The sequence below is a fragment of the Mauremys mutica genome, chromosome 4, assembly GCF_020497125.1.
Source record: "Mauremys mutica isolate MM-2020 ecotype Southern chromosome 4, ASM2049712v1, whole genome shotgun sequence".
NCBI lineage: Eukaryota > Metazoa > Chordata > Testudines > Geoemydidae > Mauremys > Mauremys mutica.
This window is the reverse complement of record NC_059075.1, coordinates 82,219,866-82,243,735: the sequence shown is the minus strand read 5'-3', so window position 1 is coordinate 82,243,735 and position 23,870 is coordinate 82,219,866. Positions and strand designations below refer to the sequence as shown.

The following is a 23,870-nucleotide window of genomic DNA, read 5'->3' as shown; positions in this document are numbered from 1 at the left end:
GTAGCATGGACCACATCTTAAGAGAGAGATTGTTTTTTGACCACCTTCCCACCCATTCACAATCACACAGACCACTGCCTTCCCATTTGCAATCCCATAACTTTTCTGTAGCAACTACAGCAATTGCTTAGATGTGAACATTAATATTAGGAAAGTAATATAGCACCATGTGTGAGTTTTAGCTGTAGTATGACAATAGGAAGGTGGCCACTGACAGCACTGGCAACAACATTATACTGCCCCTGTCTGGGAGTTTGTGGCCTGATCCTACCACTCTTGCAACTACTTGCAAAAGGTGGGCAGCATCAGGAGTTACATTTTCAAAATGCTTTGGAAATAGTTCTGGATATAAGTGCAATTTAGAGGTCTTGTTCCCATTTAAATCAATGGCAAATTGCCATGCAACACTTGCATTTTTGTATTCTGTATTTAAAATGTGCTAAAAGGGTTAGCCTACAAAACCAAAGATTAACCTACCACTAAGGCTTAGTCCAATGACTCATGAAAAGTAAGCTTTCCTGGAAATGTCTAACCAACAGTAGATTCTGCAATTTGTGGAATCCTAGATATCTATATGCCTCAAAACAAATTCTCACTTACAAAGTTCTCTCACCCTTGCTGCAGAATGTTGGCTATAAATTGCAGTGATCCACAGCACATTCCTTTCTTGATCTTGTTAAAGGGATACTGTCAAATTTAAATATACATTTGTCTGAGTATTTTTACCTATTATTGTTACAAACATCTCCCTGCATATATAATTAGTATAACCGAAAGAGACTATGGAAAAAAATGTTTCCTAGTTTATTCACTTAGTCACTGTCAATGTTTCTCTTGAATCATCACTTTCCCCTGTTGCTTGTGTGGACCTTTAACTCAGCAACAGGGGAGAAAAACAGGAGAACTCGAGAGACAGGTGTAAGACAAGAAATATTTTTTACTCGTGTATTTATTTGTAATTGACTAGATTTCATGTTGATGGTACCCCTTTAAAGCCTGATTAGGTGAATTCATTACCATTTGTGATTTCATGAAAGAACACTTAGGAAATTCAAACAAGTGAAATTATAACAGCCTAATCAAGGAATGCAAAGAGAATATAAAAGCGCTTGAAAAACCTTGACTGAATCATGATCTAAAATATTCCTAACAACAGGTCATACAAATTAAGCAAAATCAAACTCCAGGACTACAAATGTAAGCCTTTACCAGCACAAACCTAATAACAGTTACAGAGATCTTTCTAAATCATATGTAGGTGATGAATATAGCTGATCATACAGGATCTTATATCCAGAAGCCGCTGTTATAACAGCTGTCATAAGAGTAAGCTGCATTAAGAGGAGATGCACTGACCAAGCAGTGATGCCTTCGGGTATTGTGCTTTTGAAGGGCATGCTTCCCTTAAGGGGCCCAGGAAGCACAGAGATGGGCACCACACAACAGAACAATCAGGAGGAAATTCAGTGCACTGAAATACATGGCATTTCCTTTCCTCTAGATAGATTTCTTTCATGAAGGTGCAAATCCAACCTATGATTTTTAACCTGATTCTGTCCCTTTTGTAGTGTCTCTTGTAGTAGAGAATAGACCTGGTTCAAATGATGATTCTGGTTACAGATAGGCCCAGTAATTCTTCTCCCTGGGCTCTCTAAACTTCCAGATGGACCAACACAAGCCTGAGATACCTAGTGGCTCTGCACTCTAGATGAAATCCTGAACCATTGAAGGCAAAGAGGTTTGCCATCAGGAAAAGCAAGCCATCAGGGTTAGAATACCTGGATGTATATTTATTTTAATATATAAGAAAGAAAGAAAGAAAGAAAGAAAGAAAGAAAGAAAACTGAAGTTTTGGGGATTAACCCAGACAAGTGCGGGGATGTGTGAGCACCTACTCTGTAACTCTGCGAGCCTTAAATGCTATGCTGCTGTGGTTCATAGCCCAGACACCAACAGCCACCATGTAGGTCACATCCTGACTTCTACCACCCAGTTACTATTTGCAGAGTGACACTAATACCGCTGCCTCAGCCCTGATTTTCCCCAACACCATCTCCCTGCAGTGTCCAGCCCTCTCCTAGAACACTCACAGAAGTTAAGTTCTTTGCTCCTTTAAAGAATCAATACAATACTGCTCATTAATTGACAAACATTCTTATTTTAATCACAGCACTAAATTGGTTTATAGTAAAAGTAAAACAAGTTTATTAAACAAAAATATATAGATTTAAGTGAGTTCAGGTTCAAGGGATAAAGGCTTGGTCTACACTACCAACTTATGTTGGTATAATTGTTGGTGGAGATATCGCTATGTCAATTAGAAGACTTCTCCCATTGATATAGCTACCGCCTCTTGGGGAGGTGGAGTACCTACGTCAATGGGAGAAGCTCTCCTATTGGCGAAGGTAGCATCTTCACTAAATGCTACCGCGGCACAGCTCCACCAGTGCAGATGTGCCACTGCAGCACTGTAAGTGTAGACAAGCCCAAAGACAGAAAGGGTTACAACCAAACAGAAATAAAAATACACTTTCTAAGAGATAAGACCTAACTACTGTCTTTCAAGGTAGTTTCCTCCCCAATTTTCCTTTTCCAGCAAAGACTGCCTGGCTCTTAGCCAGGTTCCCCGCAGAGTCAAAAGCACTGGCTTTCCTTGTCTCCTGAGGTGTAAAATAACTTAGGAGTTCACTCCCCCTCGCTATATAGATCAGTAAACATTTGAAATTTATTGTTCTTAAATGTATCCCCAGAAAGAGTTCCTTTTTCCTGCTGGGTGTGGAAGCCATGATGTCTGGTGTAGACTCCATGCAGTCTTCTTCCCAAGGATGATTTTTACACTGCAAATGACCAATTTCTGCAACCTCCAATACAAATGAATACCCCATTGAATTTGGCCACTTCTGGTTTGAGGTGCTGGCCTCTTTCCTTTTTTTTATTTATTTATTTTTTTTTAAAAAGAGAAAACCTGTTTATCAACTCCCCCTGACATGCCTGGTTTAAACACATTATAAGCATAATTCCATCACCTCTATATAATCCTTTGAGGGTTCACTGTAAATACATCACACCAGAATATTAATGATCAGTGAGTTATTAGTTTTTTAATGACATATTATATGACACCTATTACACACATATTATAACAACAGTAACTTGGGGTACACTGAACTGGTCAGACCAACTGAAACTCACTGCTAAATACCAGGGACCTCTTGTCTTCTAGCATAGGGATGCTCTTTAGGGTCACAATGACACAATGCAAATACAGTCTTTATTATGTGCGGTTGGTATGGTATTTCATTTTAATGATGTAATAAAGCCCTCATGCACTCCCACAAAGTTTAAATTTTTAGATGAACAGAAAAATATCTGTACATGGGCACAGGAGGAACGGAGTGTGTGACATTTGTATAATTTAGCCTAAGAAACTGGAATACACAGGAGTAAAATATATATTACGCGGCTGCAGGGAATTTTCTAATATAATCTATGAACCACTTCCACTAATGGAAAGTAAAAAAGAAGTGCAATATGACTATGTAAAGGCACATTTGTGGTATTAAGAATGATTTTTATTATCTAAAAATGTATTTCGTTCACTGGTAGAAGTTTTACACATACCTATGATTCATTATAGATCAAATACCCTTATTTTACACTGGGTATATTTTTTCCACAGTAAGAGCTGTGGGGAAATAAACACAGAATCTATGTCAGAGCCAGAGGCTGTAAAATAACACATGAAGCCATAACCTCAAGATGCCTTAACTAAAAGTGATCTGAAAGTAATATTTCACTTTGTCTGTGAATTCATAATGAAATATTGCTATTTTTTTCCTTATGTTTGGAATTAGGCTGATTATTTTTGCTCACCCATCATGATGTTCTCAAATCCATTGCATATTGGAAGATATATATACACCATGTAGGTGGAGGTAGTATCTATGTGATACAGTAAATTATTTTACTCTTGTGATAAATTGTGCACGTAAAACATATCACATACTAGTGGCAACATCACCATCACACTAAGACATCTTTCCTAGGGCCTGTATTCACAACTTAGAAATTAACTTTCCATGAACATTTTTGCCAGCCAAAATAAATGATTCACATATTCACAGAAATAAATATGAGAAAGGCACGAAATTTGTGAAAGAGAATTAATTTTAAAATGTAAACAAATTTGCAAAACTGTTTTTGCATTATTACCACCTCTACTAATTTGCAGTGATATTGTGTATTTATACGCACCAAAACTGCAGTGTGTAGGTACCAAAGCAATCAGCCAATACACCTATAAATGAGTAATGATTACTACAAGAAAAATTTTCAATGAATAATTCTAAATTCTACCAGTTGTCAGCCTACGGTGGAACAGAAACAGGGCTATAGCAATATATCCGCTCTTTCAAATGATCTTCTAGGAAGAGCTGTGAGTAGCACAATGCAAACAAGAAATATATTACATCCACCTTCAAGAAAATAAGACGGGAGAGAGCTAGCACAAAGAATATTGAAAGAGGGATCTGTTGTGGTAGATAGCACCTCATAGATACCATACATAAAAAGTTGATTTAGAAACACAGAGAAATTAGCATTAGAGTCCAGCAGACCAAATTCTGCTCTCAAATATATAATGAAATGAAGTTGCATGCTTTAACTTGTCTGTCAGCTTTTCTGAAGCACTCATCACCATCGTATCTGGGGCCCGGATTGTCAAAGTGCACAATTTTACCATTGTCTTCAATAGGAGCAGAAGCAGGGCCTACATGCTGTGAAATTAAGGCAGAATTTGTCCTAATGTGAGTAGTCCACACAATTAAAAATTTTAAGAGTTAAATGTTGACGTAATTATCTAAGTCCTGGTCTATACTATGAGTTTAGGTTGAATTTAACAGCATTAGATAGATTTGACCTTGCACCCATCCACACACTGAAGATGTTATTTTCGACTTAAAGGGCTGTTAAAATCGATTTCAGTACTCGTCCCCTGACGAGGGGATTAGCACTGAAATTGACCTTGCCGGTCAAATTTGGGGTAGTGTGTCGCAATTCAATGGTATTGGCCTCCGGGAGCTATCCCAGAGTGCTCCATTGTGACCGCTCTGGACAGAGGTCTCAACTCAGATGCACTGGCCAGGTACACAGGAAAAGGCCCACAAACTTTTGAATCTCATTTCCTGTTTGGCCAGTGTGGTGATCTGCAGGTGAGCGCAGATCTCATCAGCAGAGGTGACCATGATAGAGTCCCAGAATCTCAAAAGAGCTCCAGCATGGACCGAACGGGAGGTACGGGATCTGATCGCTGTATGGGGAGACGAATCCGTGCTATCAGAACTCTGTTCCAAAAGACAAAATGCCCAAACCTTTGAAAAAAATCTCAAAGGGCATGAAGGACAGAGGCTGTAACAGGGACCTGCAGCAGTGCCGCATGAAACGTAAGGAGCTGAGGCAAGCCTACCAAAAAAACAGAGAGGCAAACAGCCGCTTCAGGTCTGAGCCCCAGACATGCTGCTTCTATGATGAGCTGCATGCCATGCTAGTGGGTGCAGCCACCACTACCCCACCCCTGTGCTTTGACTCCATCAATGGAGTAGCACACAATGGGGATGCAGGTTTTGGGGACGAGGAGGATGACGAGGAGGAGGTTGAAGATAGCTCACAGCAAAGAAGCGGAGAAACCGTTTTCCCCAACAGCCAGGAACTGTTTCTCACCCTGGACCTGGAGTCAGTACCCCCCAAACCCACCCAAGCCTGCCTCCCGGGCCCGCCAGGTGGAGAAGGGACCTCTGGTGAGTGTACCTTTGTAAATATTATACATGGTTTAAAAGCAAGTGTGTTTAATGATTAGTTTGCCCTGGCATTCGCGGCCAGTACAGCTACTGGAAAAGTCTGTTAACGTGTCTGGGGATGGAGCAGAAATCCTCCAGGGACATCTCCATAAAGCTTTCCTGGATGTACTCCCAAAGCCTTTGCAAAAGGTTTCTGGGGAGGGCAGCCTTATTCCGTCCTCCATGGTAGGACACTTTACCACGCCAAGCCAGTAGCACATAGTCTGGTATCATTGCATAACAAAGCATGGCAGCATATGGTCCTGGTGTTTGCTGGCATTCAAACAGCATCCGTTCTTTATCTCTCTGTGTTATCCTCAGGAGAATGATATAATTCCTGGACACCTGGTTGAAATAGGGTGATTTTATTAAGGGGACATTCAGAGGTGCCCGTTCCTGCTGGGCTGTTTGCCTGTAGCTGAACAGCCTGTAGCTGTTAGCCACGCGGTGGGGGGAGGGCTGAAGCAATCATCCCAGAGAATTGGGTGGGGGGGCTTAGTTGGGACGGTGCTCCACGTTAACCCGAAAACTGCAGCCCCTCCTCCTTTTAAATGGCCAACCCATTTTAAATGGCCAACCCAACAGCTGCTTGGTATGGGAAATGAGGGCACTGCGGTTTGAAACCATTCCCATATGTTATGAAGGTTAAAGAAGCCAAAAGACTGCCTTACCATGGCTGCCTGCATGCCAAATTCTGTTGCCCGGCCCCGAGGGAAAGATTTCTCACACCAAACTGGCATACCCTCAATAAGAGGCAAAATGTGACCTTGTACCGAAAGCACATGTGCTATGTAATGTTAACAGCAAGGTTTACCGTGATAGAGTCTACCCATTGTTCCCTAAAATATGTCTTTTTAACTACCAATCTCCCTTTTTTTTCCTCCACCAGCTGCAAATGTTTCAACGCTCACACTATCTTCTCCTTCCCAGAGGCTAGCGAAAATTAGAAGGTGAAAAAAATGCACTCGCGATGAAATGTTCTCTGAACTCATGCAGTCCTCCCACACTGAAAGAGCCCAGCAGAATGCGTGGAGGCAGACAATGTCAGAGTCCAGGAAAGCACAATATGAACGCAAGGACAGGTGGTGGGCTGAAGATGATAGGTGGCGTCAGCTTGGTGATAGAAGGCAAGAGGCAATGCTGAGGCTACTGGAGGAACAAACTGATATGCTCCGGCGTATGGTTGAGGTTCAGGAAAGGCAGCTTGAGCACAGACCCCCGGTACAGCCCCTGTGTAACCAACTGCCCTCCTCCCCAAGGTCCACAGCCTCTTCGCCCAAGAATGCGGTGGGGAGGCCTCCGGGCACCCAACCACTCCACCCCAGAGGACTGCCCAAGCAACAGAGAGCTGGCCTTCAATACGTTTTAAAGTGCAGTGTGGCCTTGTCCTTCCCTCCTCTCCCACACCACCCGGTGCTTCCCTCCTCCCCAACCCCTCCCGGGCTACCTTGGCAGTTACCCCCTATTTGTGTAATGAATTAATAAAGAATGCATGAATGTGAATCAACAATGACTTTATTGTCTCTGCAAGCGGTGATCGAAGGGGGGAGGGGAGGGTGGCTAGCTTACAGGGCAGTAGAGTAAACCAAGTGGGGGGGTTCATCAAGGAGAAACAAACAGAACTTTCACACCGTAGCCCCCTGACCAGTCATGAAACTGGTTTTCAAAGCTTCTCTGATGCGCACCATGCCCTCCTGTACTCTGCTAACTGCCCTGGTGTCTGGCTGCGTGTAATCAGCAGCCAGGAGATTTGCCTCAACCTCCCACCCCGCCATAAACGTCTCCCCCTTGCTCTCACAGATATTGTGGAGCACACAGCAAGCAGTAATAACAATGGGAATATTGGTTTCACTGAGGTCTATCCAAGTCAGTAAACTGCGCCAGCGTGCTTTTAAACGTCCAAATGCACATTCTACCACCATTCTGCACTTGCTCAGCCTATAGTTGAACAGCTCCTGACTACTGTCCAGGCTGCCTGTATATGGCTTCATGAGCCATGGCATTAAGGGGTAGGCTGGGTCCCCTAGGATAACTATAAGCATTTCAACATCCCCAAGAGTTATTTTCTGGTCTGGGAAGAAAGTCCCTTCCTGCAGCTTTTGAAACAGACCAGAGTTCCTGAAGACGCAAGCATCATGTACCTTTCCTGGCCATCCCACATTGATGTTGGTGAAACGTCTCTTGTGATCCACCAGTGCTTGCAGCACCATTGAAAAGTACCTCTTTCGGTTTATGTACTCGCTAGCTTAGTGCTCTGATGCCAAGATAGGGATATGGGTTCTGTCTATCGCCCCATCACAGTTAGGGAATCCCATTGCAGCAAAGCCATCCACTATGGCCTGCACATTTCCCAGAGTCACTATCCTTGATATCAGCAGCTCTTTGATTGCCTTGGCTACTTGGATCACAGCAGCCCCCACAGTAGTTTTGCCCACTCCAAATTGATTCCCGACTGACCGGTAGGTGTCTGGCGTTGCAAGCTTCCACAGGGCTATTGCCACTCACTTGTGAATTGTGAGGGCTGCTCTCATCTTGGTATTCTGGTGCTTCAGGGCAGGGGAAAGCAAGTCACAAAGTTCCATGAAAGTGTCCTTACGCATGCGAAAGTTTCGAAGCCAGTGGGAATCATCCCAGACCTGCAACACTATGTGGCCCACCAGTCTGTGCTTGTTTCCCGGGCCCAGAATCGGCATTCCACGGCATGAACCTGCCCATTAACACCATGATATCCACATTGCCAGGGCCTGCACTTTGAGAGAAGTCTGTGTCCATGTCCTCATCACTCTCATCACCGTGCTGCCTTCGCCTCCTCACCTGGTTTTCAGCTTCTGGTTCTGCATAAACTGCACGATAATGCACGAGGTGTTTACAATGCTCATAACTGCTGGAGTGAGCTGAACGGGCTCCATGCTTGCCGTGCTATGGCATCTGCATGGGTAACCCAGGAAAAAAGGCGAGAAACGATTTATTGCCGTTGCTTTCACGAGGTGGGGGGCGCTGACGACATTTACCCAGAACCACCCGCGACAATGTGTTTGCCCCATCAGGCATTGGGAGCTCAACCCAGAATTCCAATGGGCGGCAGAGACCGCGGGAACTGTGGGATAGCTACCCACAGTGCAATGCTCTGGAAGTCGACGCTAGCCTCGGTACTGTGGAGGCACTCCGCCAAGTTAATGGTCTTAAGTGGGGACACACACAATCGACTGTATAAAATCGATTTCTAAAAAATCGACTTCTATAAATTAGACCTAATTTTGTAGTGTAGACATACCATAAGAATTATAAAAGTCCTTAACCCTGCAGTTTAAAACTATGAAAAGAAAAGAAAAGAACTGATGTCATCTTATGGTAGGTATAAATGGGGTTTATTTTAAAGATTTTTAATTATAGTCAGTACCATATTTTAGACACTGCATTTTGAAAAATTTACCTGTACCTATTAGTTCTTACTAATTAAAAGACTAGCTAATCAGAATTTCCCACTTAGCAGGCTTTTGAGGTACTCCGTGCTCTGTTTCTCCTCTTTCTGCGTGTCGCCAACCTTTTCCTCCAAATTTTAAATCATTTAGTGTCACATTACACCTCATACTATGCCCTTCTCCAGCATCTGTCTAATGCTAAACTGTGTTTGAGAACATGGCAGATGTTCCTCCAGTGCAGTGGAGCCTTTATCACAACCCTGTGTTCCCAATTGTCATTAACTGGCACAGGCTCCAGCAACACGAGAGCAGCATTATCAGGGCATTCTCTGTAAAAGTCCCATCCTATAGGACTCGGTTCCTCTGACTGTCAAAATTAAATCTAATCTAAATCATTGTCTTTTTTTGTTCTTAGATTAGATTTAATTTTGACAGTCAGAGGAACCGAGTCCTATAGGATGGGACTTTTACAGAAAATGCCCTGATAATGCTGTTCTGCTGTAGGATCAGTTTTGTTATCCACACAAAATTTAATCAGGTGGAAACAAAGAGTACATTTCCACTAGGGTTTTATTTTTGTCAAAGGGATACTTCCAAGCCAGTTTTATTAACTCTGCTGCTGCTGCTGCATGCCTTGAAATCTATGCTGAGAATCTTAGTGTATAATAGAGGAATGAAAACCACAGACATGAATAAACACCAATGATTTATCTGAAATAGCAGCTGATCGACAAACTTACCAGTTAGTGCAGACATGGAGAGCAGCTACATCGATTTCATCAGAATCTAAATCTCCTTCATTTCAGCTTTCTGTAAAAGGTACAGAGAGGCACAAAGAATGACACAAGAGAAAAAAAAATCAGCAGTCAAAAGGCCACTCCTACTTTGTAAGATCTGTTTATAAAACAGGATGATTCACAGCACAAGAGAGCAAATGGCATGTTATACTGTAAAGCACTTAGATAACTATATATCACAGCACTCATCTCAAAAATCACACCAAGTCCTAACATTTAAATATTACGCACAAACTCTTAAGAGCAGGCCCTATATTCATTTTGTGTCTGGTACAGCATGGAGTACATTCTTGCATGTATTACAAAGTAACAACAGGTGGGCCGAGGAATTTGTATTCAGAAATGGATTGAGATTAGATTGAGGTTTTGGTTCTAGGCTGAATCAGAGCTAGCAAACTCAGAACTGACCATGCTAAATTCTTGTGAGCTGTACTTGTGTCATAACTATAAAGGGAAGGGAACAGCCCTCCTGTGTACAATACTATAAAATCCTTTTACCTGTAAAAGGTAAAGAAGCTCAGGAACCCTGGCTGACACCTGACCCAAAGGACCAATAAGGGGACAAGTATCAGAGGGGTAGCCGTGTTAGTCTGGTTCTGTAGAAGCAGCAAAGAATCCTGTGGCACCTTATAGACTAACAGACGTTTTGCAGCATGAGCTTTCGTGGGTGAAAGGAGACAAGATACTTTCAAATCTTGGTGGGGGGGGAAGTCTTTTGTTTGTGCTCTTTGTTTTGGGGGTTGTTCGCTCTTGGGACTAAGAGAGACCAGACATCAATCCAGGCTCTCCAAATCTTTCTGAACCAGTCTACCATATTTCAAACTTGTAAGTAACAGCCAGGCAAGGCGTGTTAGTCTTATTTTTGTTTTCTCAATTTGTAAATGTTCCTTTTTGCTAAGAGGATTTTACCTCTGTTTGCTGTAACTTTGAACCTAAGGCTAGAGGGGGTTCTTCTGGGCTATATGAATCTGATTACCCTGTAAAGTATTTTACATCCTGATTTTACAGAGATGATTTTTACCTTTCTTTCTTTAATTAAAAGCTTTCTTTAAGAACCTGATTGATTTTTCCTTGTTTTAAGATCCAAGAGGATTGGATCTGGACTCACCAGGAATTGGTGGGGGAAAGGATGGGGGATGGTTAAATTCTCCTTGTGTTAAGATCCAAGGGGTTGGATCGGTGTTCACCAGGAACTTGGTGAAAAAGTCTCTCAAGGCTACCCAGGGAGGGGAAGGTTTTGGGAGGAAAGGGGGTGTTCCAGACACAGGAATCTGGATGGTGGCAGCGAAACCAGATCTAAGCTGGTAGTTAAGCTTAGAAGTGTTTATGCAGGTCCCCACATCTGTACCCTAAAGTTCAGAGTGGGGGAGGAACCTTGACAACTTGTGATACATAAGCCAAGATTTCAGCTCATTTGCATAGGTGCTAGAACTAGAGGTGCTAGGGGTGCTGCCACACACCCTCTCGTTTGAAGTGGTTTCCATCATATATAGGATTTCAATGGCTCTCAGCATCTCCACCATAAAAATTGTTCCAGCATTCCTGCCCACTGGAACCAGGGCTGCTTCTGATTTTGAACCTGGCCCTGCTCTCAGTTGCACCGATGTGAATCCACAATAACTACACTGACCTCAGCGGGGTTTTGATACTGTAAAATCAGCGTGAAAGCAGAAACAGGCTATATATCTTTACACTGAGAAGAGACTTTCTGCCTTAGTGACAAATTATTTCTTTAAAGTATCAGAGGGGTAACTGTGTTAGTCTGGATCTGTAAAAGCAGCAAAGTCTAACAAATGTATTGGAGCATGAGCTTTTGTGGGTGAATACCCACTTCGTCGGATGCATGTCAATATGTTTGTTAGTCTATAAGGTGCCACAGAACTCTTTGCCGCTATTTCTTTAAAGCAACTTTTCTTCTACTGTAAATTGATCAATCCTTTCAGTGAAGCAGCCTTTTACTTTTACTTTTTCAGAAGATTTACAATTAAAAAAAAACAAACCCCAAAAGCTAAACAGTGAATTGCTACTAGTGCAATTGATTTCAGTGGGACTACCTGCAAAATAAGGTGTGACTCAACATGAATAAGGGTGGTAGAATCTGGCCCTTAACAACTCCCCACTCCAGTGGTCAATTGCCTTCGGTAACTACATAATAAAGTTCATTTAGATAACCTCAGTTTATGCAGTATTTTAAGGCATTTCCTACAGTAAGTATAGTTAATACTACAGATAATGAGGCTACTTTCTCTGATTACTGCAGGTAAAATTAGATAGCTTTTTAGGAACAACACTGTAATATATGAGATTCTAGTTTTATTATCTTGCTTTGCCCTAATGTAGTTCTATATAATCCCACAGATATGGGATCTGTTATGCCTTCATGAAAAAAAAATTTTAACTCAGTGTAATGGTAATTTAGGGTGCAATACAGACCAGTGTAGGATTATGTTGCCGCCTACTTCGTAATCCTGAGTGTCTCACAATGCCTGACTGCTATAGCTCCCAACCTGGGCCACTCACAATCAGCCTACCAGCATGCAGGTCACACCCGGAGTGTCTGTGTGCTAGGTAGCCTGGTTCAGCAACTCTGACTGCAGCAGCCTATCTACAGCCCTATTCTGGCTTCCAGCAGCCTTGGTTTCTACTTGCAGGGTGAGCCTAACACACTTCTGGTCATGAATATTCCCAATATTGTGCACTCTGCAGTGCTCAGCCCTCTCCTGGACAGTTCAGAGAAATAATATAGTTTATTTGTTCCTCTAAAGACCAAAACCAAATCACAGTTTATTAACTTAACTAGGGTAAATACATCCTTTCTTTTAAACACAGCACTGAGTTGGTTTATAGTAAAAATAAAACAAATTTATTAACAATAGGCCATTGATTAAGTGATGTCTAATTAAAGGAATAAAAATAGAAAGGGTTACAAGCAAATAAAAGTGAAAACATACATCTAAAGGTCTAAAACTTAATCTAGCAATATACAGGCTTTGTTCACTATGGTTTCTCACTTATATTCAGTTCCCAATCCCCCCGTGGCTAAACATCTTTCACAGCTTGCAGGGGCTCTGTGGGTTTCCCATCCCCCTATATGATTTCTATGTAAATAGAGCTTCCATTGTTTCTGATTTCATCATGCTTAATTTACATAGGAATCAGGAATCATGCTTAATTTACATAGATAGCTGTTGTGATATTCCCTCTTGTCTGGGCAGACTGTACAGCCTACTATCAATGAGTATCCATAAGTCCCTATATAGTATTAATACATAAAATTCACAATGCTATTAATCATCAGCATGTCACAGGCTTCCTGAAAATACCTCATTCTATGTACTTTATAATTCAGTAATATTGTATACAATCAGTTGATTCAATTGATTATTTCTTGAGGTTCAGCCCCCAGTCTTTATAGACCAGTTAACCTTTACAATGTATCCTTTGAAAAGTAAAACCCAGACAAAGCTTCTCTCTCTTACTGGGTGTAGACCAGGGGTCTCAAGCTCAAATGACCACGAGGGCCACATGAGGACTAGTACATTGGCCCGAGGGCCGCATTACTGACACCTCCTCCCCCCGCCACCTTCAGCCCTGCCCCCACTCCACCCCTTCCATGAGGCCCCGCCCCTGCCCTGCCTCTTCCCACCCCTTCTCTGCCCCCATTCCAACCCCTTCCCCGAAATCCCCACCCCAACTCCGCCCCCTCCCTGCCCCCAGAGGGTGCAGGAGGGGTGTGGGGTGTGGCAGGGGCTCAGGGCAGGGAGTTGGGGTGTGGGGTGCAGGAGGGATGAGGGGGTCAGGGCAGGGGGTCGGGGTGCAGGAGGGGTGCGGCAGGGGGCTCAGGGCAGCATGCTGCTCTGGGAAGCGGCTGGAACGTGGGGGAGAAAGGGCAAAGGGGCGTGTGTTGCTGTTGCTTCAGGCACCGCCCCCAGCATCTCCCATTGGCCGGGAACGGGGAACCGCAGCCAATTGGAGCTGCTGGGGGCAGTGCCTGAAGCAACATCAACACACAGCCCTGCGCCTCTCTTCCCCCACGTTCTTTCTGCTTCCAGGAGCAGCGCGGTGGCAGGGCAGGCAGGCAGGGAGCCTGCCCTGCCCCAGGTGCATGCCGGGCCAGAGCCACTCTAGGTAAACGCTGGGGGATAGGGGGGGCTGTGAGGAGCTTGCGGGCTGCAGAAAATAACTTCGTGGGCCGCGTGTTTGAGACCCCTGTCTCCTTCCCCCGCTGCTCTCACTTGTTAATTTGAGGTTTGCCTCCACCCCTTGTTAGTCTGATTGGTCTGTTTACGCAATATGTAAATACATTCTTTGTCTTATAACGTACTTTGGAAGTAACTCCCAGGTTGGGAAAAACACATTCCTTTGTCTAGTGCAGACGTGTTTACCGACTCTCCCTAGCACGCCTGATTTACACACACTTTAGTCATAATTCAGGCATATATCCATAAGTCTTAATATCCATTGAGTATATACATCATGCAAGAATATTAATGATCAGTGAGTTTAATTTTCAAATGATACCTTGCAAGGTATATTTTTTCAAAGATTATTACAATAGTGCATAGAGTGTGACTATAGGGGTGCTTAGGATCACACTAAGAACTTCCCCTTCTGCAGGAGCAACCATGGAAGGGGAACACTTACTACAATAATATCACAAGGTTTCAGTAGTAGTGTCCCTGTCTCATGGTCTGTTTTTTGCGGTGGTGTTTGTGACCTAGGAGAAGAAACTGGGGATCCATGGAAACAGTCCCCAACTCTGATGAGTTTTTTACAGACATTCAGAGCAGAAGTATCACTAGGTATACTGCAAGATTATCCATGCCCCTGAAAGCACTCTGGCTTCTGATCCATCCTGCCATTGGTTCCACAGGCATAACTGCACAGAGCTGTAGGAGATTAATGATTGTGGTGATGACAGTAATGCTTATATGAAAAGCATTCATATCTATGGCAGTTTGCCATGGATTTTCATTCCCCTCTATGCTGAGCAGAGTAACTGTTACTCAGCTTTTTTAGCTCCTCCCTACATAACGTACCCCCTAACCATAAAGCTCTACTGCACTCAGGGGGCAGAGGACCATGCTACAGAGATACCGTCTTCTTCTTTTTGTACTCTCTGCTCCATTGCCATACAATTTTGTTGCTTTCCATGGTTCTAAGTAGGGGGGAAATCCAGCCAATTGTGCTGGACAAATATATCTTGCTTTTGGGTACCTATATGCTATGGGGTGAGGCACTCTATCCATGGATTGGCATACTAAGAGATCAGAAATGACACACATCAGAGACCCATTTCAGATGCAATGCACTCACAGTTCCTGTCATTTGCTAGAGGAAGTAGCATTGAGCCCCGTCTTGTTCCCAGGACAATCGATGGTTTAGTCCTCTGTAATGTAATCTGATGCAGATGAAATGGTGTATTTCATGAACCTCCAGAATGCAGACGGATCTAGCAATCTTGATTCCATTTTTACTTACACTAGTTCTACACCAGTGCAACTACCTGGACTTCATTTGAGTTGCATCTGATTTACACAAACATAAATGAAATCAAAATTAGGCCTATAATCACGTTGCACTTCTTATAGGTCCACTTTTTGTGTGGTATTGTTATGTGCATGTTGGTAAATATATTTAAATAATTAACTACAAAAACAAATGTCATTACTTTTTAATTAAAATGCATCAAACTAACCTAAAATGTTTCAATCAGAAAATACTTACACATTCATTTAGAGCAACATTTCCTGCACAGCTTTTACACATAAATATTTGATTTGAATACTGTTACACAACATCAGCATGAAAACAAATTAAGTAATGAACATATTTGCCACACTAGGCTAACATATTTTATACCATATAACAGTCAGCTACAGTTCAGATGAAACCTAATAGATTTTAAAATAGACCAAGAGGAATTGTGAGCTGCCATCATTTCAGGTAAGAGTTGACTGTTCTAGGCAGAATTAGAACCCTCCATGTCAAACAGTTTTCACAATGGGATGTAGAAAGCAGTAAAACATCTATGGAGGGAGGGAGGATTCAATCAACCTATGCAGAATTGAAAAGAAACTTACCAGTTACTGGGGCATTGTTCCATAACACGGTTTAGATGGTTCAATTGTGCAACTATGGTTCACATGCACAACTAGACATACACTATCTTTGTAGTGTATGTCTTGTTAGGAAATTCCCACTCCACCTTAATCATATTGTCATGAACTAGGTGAGGAAGAATTACACAGCTCCTCTTCAAATTCGCAAGGGTTTTTGTTTCCCTGCTTTCAGTTACTGTGCCAGGCCCTGGCTGCCAGGAGGAGCAACTGCAGGGCAAGTCCAGCTCTGCCCCAGCCTCCCTGGGCTGGAGCATGCCCAGTGCAGCTGAAATCTTTAGAGAATTTAGATGCCAAACTCTAACTAGTCTGAGCATGTGAAAATTGAGATTTTTCAAAGGTTTATAACTTGGCCAAATTTGGGTAGATTTCCAAGGGAACTGGAAACAACACATCCCTAATACCAGGGCAATACCCCTCCCTGCCCTTCTCCCAAATTTCAAGTCCCTTCTCCAAAGCATGGAGGTGCTAGAGCTTCTCAATGAAATGGTTGTAAGGTTTAAAAAAAAAAAAAAAAAACATTGGCAAGACAATGTATTTTTCCCTAACCTTGTTCTGAGAAATGGCTAAAGCATTTTAGCTGGAAATTAAAAAATAATAATAATAATAATCAGCATGAGGCAGACACACAGCATGGAAAATTTCAGCCTGAATAGTTAAGTCTGGCAACATAATAAGTAAACAGGGTCTTGTAATGAAAAGTGTTAATCAACCTTAATTATAGGTGCCTCTAACAGTTCTGCCTATAATAAGTGTTAGTACATGGTTAACTTAGATTTCTAGGCACTACTATGCCACAAATAATACATAAGGCTATCAATGGTTTTGTATCATATTTGGCAAGTTTTTTAATCACTCTGCTTCATTTTCACCTATCCGTATAATAGGGATACTATTACTTAACCACCCCATGCAGACATTTTGAGGATTATTGGTACACACTTTAAATATAAGAAGAGCTGTATAAGTACAAAGTCTTGCTACTTTTTCATGTTCAGATGCTATTGTACTTACACAAATAAAAGATGAAGGCAACTTTCAGCTTTTGTCCATGTGCAGGAAACTCCTTCACTTCACACTGAGGAGGCAAGAATGCAGGGATTTCATTATCTTACAAAGTTCAAACTCTTTTATTTACAAATTCACAGTGAGTCAACAGCAGGATTCTACAACATTTATTTTGGCTGTAAAGTTGCTCTGCATAGTTGAACTTCACATCAGCCCTATGCTGGCATTCAGAATGCCAGAAGATATTGGAATCCTTTGTACTCTGTAGGAAAAGATCCAGGGTGAAATTCACCTCTCTGCTGCAGGTCAGTACAAGCTCTACACACAGATTTACACCTCAAAACAGAGGTTAAGTAGGACCCACCAAAGAGAATCATCCAGAACTCCTCAGTAATTCAGAACCATTTGTATATCTATTATATATATATACACACACATATTGGTAAACTACAGGAGTTACAGTTGAAATTTCTCAAATTGGGCAAGTTTTTAAAGTTAGGTTCATGCAAATATTTGCACAATCCTAACTAGTGTGTGCAAATCCTAAATCCTTACATGCAAAGTGGTGTATTTTCAAGTGCACGTGACCAGTCAATCATTCAACTGGCCATATGAATATGCAAATCTCTCTTTTGTGGGCACACATGAGAAGTAAAGTAGCCTCAGTTTGCTTTAGCTTAACTAAGGCCACTTTACTTCTGAATGAGTGTTCACACAAGGGTTTAATGCACTTTAGCTAATAATAATACAAGCTAATACTTGGTACCTTTGGTTAACACATATTGACTTTCCTGAGTGTCCCCAAGTAGACAAACACTTAGGGTTCTCTACAGTACCCATCACCATAGTATCTAATGTCTCGTCCACACTACAAAGATAGTTCAATTTAAGTCACTTTGTATTGACCTAATTGTACATGTGTCTACACTTAAATACGTATCTGGGCAACATAAGCACCCTGTTACAGCAACACAGTAATACCACTTCCCCAAACAACATTGAACCATAGTTGACCTATGGAGGTCGATGCTGTAATGGACTGGTGCATAAGCAGTCTGGCCTATTGGTCAGAGCTGGGCTGAGGTCAGCCTACCAGGGATAGTAGTCACTGGGCAGGAGCTGGATCAATCGCAAGTGCCAGGTTCCATAAGGAAGAGTTAGGATCAGAGTCTGGCCAGGGTCAGAGACCTAAGACCAAAAATAGTGCCAGGTTGGAATCAGAAGGCAAGAGTCAGGACCAGAGTCAGGCTGGGTTCCGAGACTGGAGATCAGATGCAGTACCAGGTTAGAATCAAGTGGCAGGAAACAGGTTTGGAGATCAAGCAAGGTCTTGCGCTGCAGCAGGCTGAAGTCTGTGAGGTTGCTCAGTCAACTTCCTGGGGAAACCCCTGCTGTTAAAGAGGCCGCAGGTTACCATCACTCTGGGTCTCTTGGGTGGCACTTCCTGCAAGCACCTACTCTCTATAGAGCTCCCTGGCTATGCCTCTGTATTGTTTCACTCTTTAAAACCTCTGCATAACTTTGAAATGTCTTTTCCTGGTTGACCAGCTTGGCCAGCACACCTAGCGGCTCTCCATTATTGTGTGCAACTGCCCAACCAGCCAAGTCAGCTCCACACACTAGAAGCACTCCTCCCTGGAATAGACAGGAAGCATTGGCTCTTTTGGGCCTATAGGGAGAAGATGTGCAGGCACAGCTAGAGTGCAGTCGCAGAAACATGGACATCTACGAAGAGATTGTGCAGGAAATACAGGAGAAGGGGTATGACAGGGACCAGCAGCAGTGCTATATGAGAGCAAAGGAAATGTGGCAGGCGTATCACAAGACCAGAGAGGCCAACAGTTGATTCAGTGCAGAGCTGCAGACCTGCCACTTGCACAAAGATCTGTATGCCATACTTGGCAGAGACCCCACCAGCACCCTGCAGAGCACCATGGATACATCCAAGGAACCCAAGACACAGATCCCTGCCATGAACAGCGAGGAGGATGGGGGACATGTGATGGGCTGGGGGTCCAGCTATCGTGCAAGCCAGGACCTGTTTGAGACTCCACCGCAGTCTAGCCAGTTCCATCAGCTGAGCCCGATGCAGGGGAAGGCACCTCCGCTCCTGATAAGCCATACCCACCTGGAGGGGGTAGTGTGTAGAGATACTCCAAAGCTGAAGTGTCAATAGGCATGTCTTGTTTAAAACTTTATTGAGCAATCATTTTGGAGTTGGAAAATCCATGGGACGGGGGGCACTGTCATGCAGGTCAGACTTGATGGATTTACAGCAATGGAGTTTCCAAACTGCAGGAGGATTTTAGATGGTACGCATATCCCTATTTTGGCACTAGCCAATCTTGCCACAGAATACACCAACAGAAAGGGCTACTTTTCTATGATTATGCAAGTGTTGGTGGATTAACAAGTACACTTCACTGACATCAATGTTGGTTGGTCAGGGAAGGTAGCAATCCAGTGTTGCAAGCTTCCACAGTGAGATCGCCATTCGCTTCACAATTGCCAGAGAAGTTCTCATTCTGGTTTGCTCACATTGGGAGGGCTAGGGCGAGTTTGGCACACAGATCCAGGAATGCGGCCTTTCACATAACCTGAATTGCAATGCAATCCCACCAGTCAGTGCTGGTTTCTCAAGCCCAGAAGTGGCATTCCACCATTTGCAGTTGCACCACGAATGCCACCAACAACCTTGAACTGGTTATTACTATGTCTCACAGCAAACTGTCCTCCAACAAATCATCACTGTGACATCGCGCAGGGTGCAAGCTGACCACTGAACTGCTGTGCCACCTTAATTCTCCAACTCAGAATATCTCTTACTCTGTTCTGCTACTGAAAAGCATCCTCTCCAAGCACTGTTCACATGACTATTAGCATGTAAAGGCAACACCTGCAAATGCCTCAGTCCCAGCTGTGCACCCCAGAAACATGCATCTTAAAACAGTTCAAGGCCCACCTTGGACAGTGTAAGCTCATTATAAGTCCTTCATTCCATCAAAGGGTAATGAATGTGCAACAGCCTTTTTTAACCTGAGTAGAGATTCTCAAGACACTTCAGCCAAAAGCACGTTAGTTTAGAAAAAAACAATGAAACAAGTTTATTAACTAAACAAAATAGATTTTAAGTGATTATAAATGATAAAAGCATACAAGTCAGATATGGTTATGAAAGAAATAAAAAATAAACACGCAAGCTATTTCCTAAACTTTATCAAGACTAGTAGTTCTAAAAGCAAAACAGGTTGTCTCACCATAAGCTGCAATACATTTCACAGACTGTCTCCTCCCAGTGTCCCAGGACACCCCTCCCACTGTTCAATGATGCTTCTCTTTGTCTTCCACACCATCTTGCTTCCATGTGTCGAGGTAGCAGTGGAGAAGTGACTAGAGGCCTTTTTTCCTCTTTCTTATACCCCAACCCCTTGTGCTGGAAAAATCCTTGCTGGGTCATGGGGTTAGGGAGTCCCATTGCCTATGTGCTCTACAAACTGTCCTTCAGGTGAACTGTAAATTCTTGTTTCTACTCTCTGTGTATGTGCCATTAGCTCTGAGGCAACATGTAAACCCTTTGTTTAGAGTTAGCGGTTAATAGTTTTCTGATGCCTGTGGTCAGTCCTTTGTGTCTCTGAAGGGCTAGTTGGTGGGTGTTTCCCAGACTTACAAATATGTTTCAGTAACAATCATATAGCAAAATCTCATAACTCCATGCACAATGTTAATACACACATTTTAACAGGACAATCATGTCCAGTAGAACATAAGTTTTCAAATTATACCTCACAAGGCATGCTTTGTACAAAATATATCATAACCACACAAAAGTGGCGAACATGGGGTACAGCTGAGGTACAGTGTGTCACAGTCACATCCCCCATTTCTGTGGCTTTTCCTGTAGCTCTGCAAATACTGCAGTATTGTTCGTCCTGTGTTTGCAATACTCATGAGGAGTGGTAGATACGTTGGAGGGTAGGGATAGGATACAGAGGGACCTAGATAAATTAGAGGACTGGGCCAAAAGAAACCTGATGAGGTTCAACAAGGACAAGTGCAGAGTCCTGCACTTAGGATGGAAGAATCCCATTCACTGTTACAGAGTAGGGACCGAACGGCTAGGAAGCAGTTCTGCAGAAAAGGACCTAGGGGTTACAGTGGACGAGAAGCTGGATATGAGTCAACAGTGTGCCCTTGTTGCCAAGAAGGCTAACGGCATTTTGGACAGTATAAGTAGGGGCATTGCCAGCAGATCGAGGGATGTGATCATTCCCCTCTATTCAGCATTGGTGAAGCCTCATCTGGAATACTGTGTCCAGTTTTGGGCCCCACACTACAAGAAGGATGTGGAAACATTGGAAAGAGTCCAGCGGAGGGCAACAAAAATGATTAGGGGGCTGGAGCACATGACTTATGAGGAGAGGCTGAGGGAACTGGGATTGTTTAGTCTGCAGAAGAGAAGAATGAGGGGGGATTTGATAGGTGCTTTCAACTACCTGAAAGGGGGTTCCAAAGAGGATGGATCTAAACTGTTCTCAGTGGTACCTGATGGCAGAACAAAGAGTAATGGTCTCAAGTTGTAGTGGGGGAGGTTTAGGTTGGATATTAGGAAAAAAACTTTTTCACTCAGATAGTGGTGAAGCACTGGAATGGGTTGCCTAGGGAGGTGGTGGAATCTCCTTCCTTGGAGGTTTTTAAGGTGAGGCTTGACAAAGCCCTGGCTGGGATGATTTAGTTGGGAATTGGTCCTGCTTTGAGCAGGGGGTTGGACTAGATGACCTCTTGAGGTCCCTACCAACCCTGATATTCTATGATTCTATGAGAATAGTGTGGCCTCTGTGCTTCTGTCAGAGATGGCTGACAGCAAAAAGTGCAACATAGGTTTGTGGGATTTTTTAAAATGGTGCAAAAATTATGGGATATGGATGGCATTATGGGATAGAGAAAGTTGCAGGATGGGAACTTGACCACTGGCTCCCAGTATTCCCTCCGTGACTTTTTCTGCCCCACCATGCATTGCCAAAATTTCCCCAAAAATAGTGTGCCACATGATGGCAAGTTGCACACTGGGATAACTACTCATGGTGCACCACATGGGTGCATTGACACAAGCACTCCTGGTGGGTACACATAGTGCTGACGCACGGAGACAAGCATGCACATGAGCAATATACTAACTGCAGCAGCTTTATACTGACATTCCTTGCGTTGACCAAAGTTGGTAGTGTAGACATGGCCTAACTGTTTCTCCTCCTCCTATTTTCATTCACCAGTTATGTGCACAGAGGTAGCTTCCCTTTCCTAAATTTGAAGTCTGTGCATTATTTCCATATAAAATAGATGTTCAATTCACCTGGCTCTAAAAGGAAATTGTTACAGAATTATTCCACCAAATCTTAATGCACGTCTGTATAATATTGGGTGCCAGAGATCAACTGGACTAAAGTAATTCACACTTTTGATTTCACAGAAGTGGCTAAAATATCCATGTATTAGGGTAGCAGCAATGACTGCTATTATAATAGTATGCCTATGTATGCTTGCTAGGGGGTTAAGGCACTCTGCACCTTTCAGGATTAGGCTGTAAGACACCCATTATATTAGCCCAATTGTCAGTATCAGAGGTGTTCCTTGCACAGCCAGCTCCCACTCATATACATGTTTGTGTTCCAGAACTTCCTGACCCTCAATGTAAGATTTTGAGTAACACGACAGGAAGATGGTACCAAGGTTTAGAGTGTTACTAGTGTGATTGTACATATTGTGGGTTCAACTACTACTTGGAAGAGATTTTTTTTAAATGGTTCATTTTAGTTTGTTTGGTTTTAGAGCAATAGTATTAAGAGAATGATGATCTTGAGATTTAATAAGAAAGAAGTTGCTTGAGATTTCAGTGAGAAGTGTCTGTAGAGCAGAGAGGGAGGAGTCAGATTGGAGAGGATCCAGGAGTGCATTTGAGGTGAGGAAGTTAATACAGCAGTTGCAGACAGTCCACTTACTGAGCTTAGAAGTGAAGGGAAGGAGGGAACTGGAGACAAGTAGAGACAAGGGCAGGTATTTACTTAGGAAAGGGGAAACTTGAGTACATTTGTACCCAGAGGGAATAGAACTTCAGGTAGAGCTTTGTCAGTGTTAAATGTTAAAGCCATGGCTGCAGTGAAGTCACATATTAAAAGGAATCCTTTGGTTTTTGCCATGCTCTGAAATATATTAGTCTTTTCTCTCGGCAATCGTAAAAATCATACAAAATACAATAGAGAGATCCTTCATAGAGTGGCTAAAAATGTGGAACATATGGTCATAGAGAATGGTCTTCAAAAATGTCTGATGCTTTGCTTCTGTAGCCTACTCATTTTCAGCACGAGGGACAAGGCTTTAATTCAGCCCAAACACAGAGAGTACAAATACTTGCAGTTATTTCTTTTACAGTTAAGACGTGGGAAAAGTGCACACCCTCATGTATCTAATCTAACGGATCTGACTGAAGACACTTAACAGGTACAGGAAAAGGTCAACTCCAAAAATATAGCAGAAAGAGTCAAGTTACAGTAAGGCAAACCATTTACATAGCCAATTTGGAGTCAGACTATGAAGATCCCTCATATGGGCAAGGAAAGGTAGGAGAGCACAAAGGGACTCACCCACACCATGCTCATCCCCTTCTTCATTCATCCCAAGGGCACACATCAGCCC

At 42.9% G+C, this 23,870-nt stretch overlaps 1 protein-coding gene across 1 annotated transcript in view; it reads right to left on the bottom strand.

Annotated features, from left to right (window-relative positions):
• Positions 1–23,870, bottom strand: part of SHANK2 (SH3 and multiple ankyrin repeat domains 2) — a 700,055-nt gene that overhangs the window by 615,060 nt on the left and 61,125 nt on the right. Inside the window, exons 2-3 of the mRNA XM_045014265.1 lie at positions 17,187–17,250; positions 9,997–10,066 (exon numbers count right to left, since the gene is read on the bottom strand). The gene's annotated coding sequence lies outside the window, so the exon portion shown is untranslated. The remainder of the gene's footprint in view (positions 1–9,996; positions 10,067–17,186; positions 17,251–23,870) is intronic.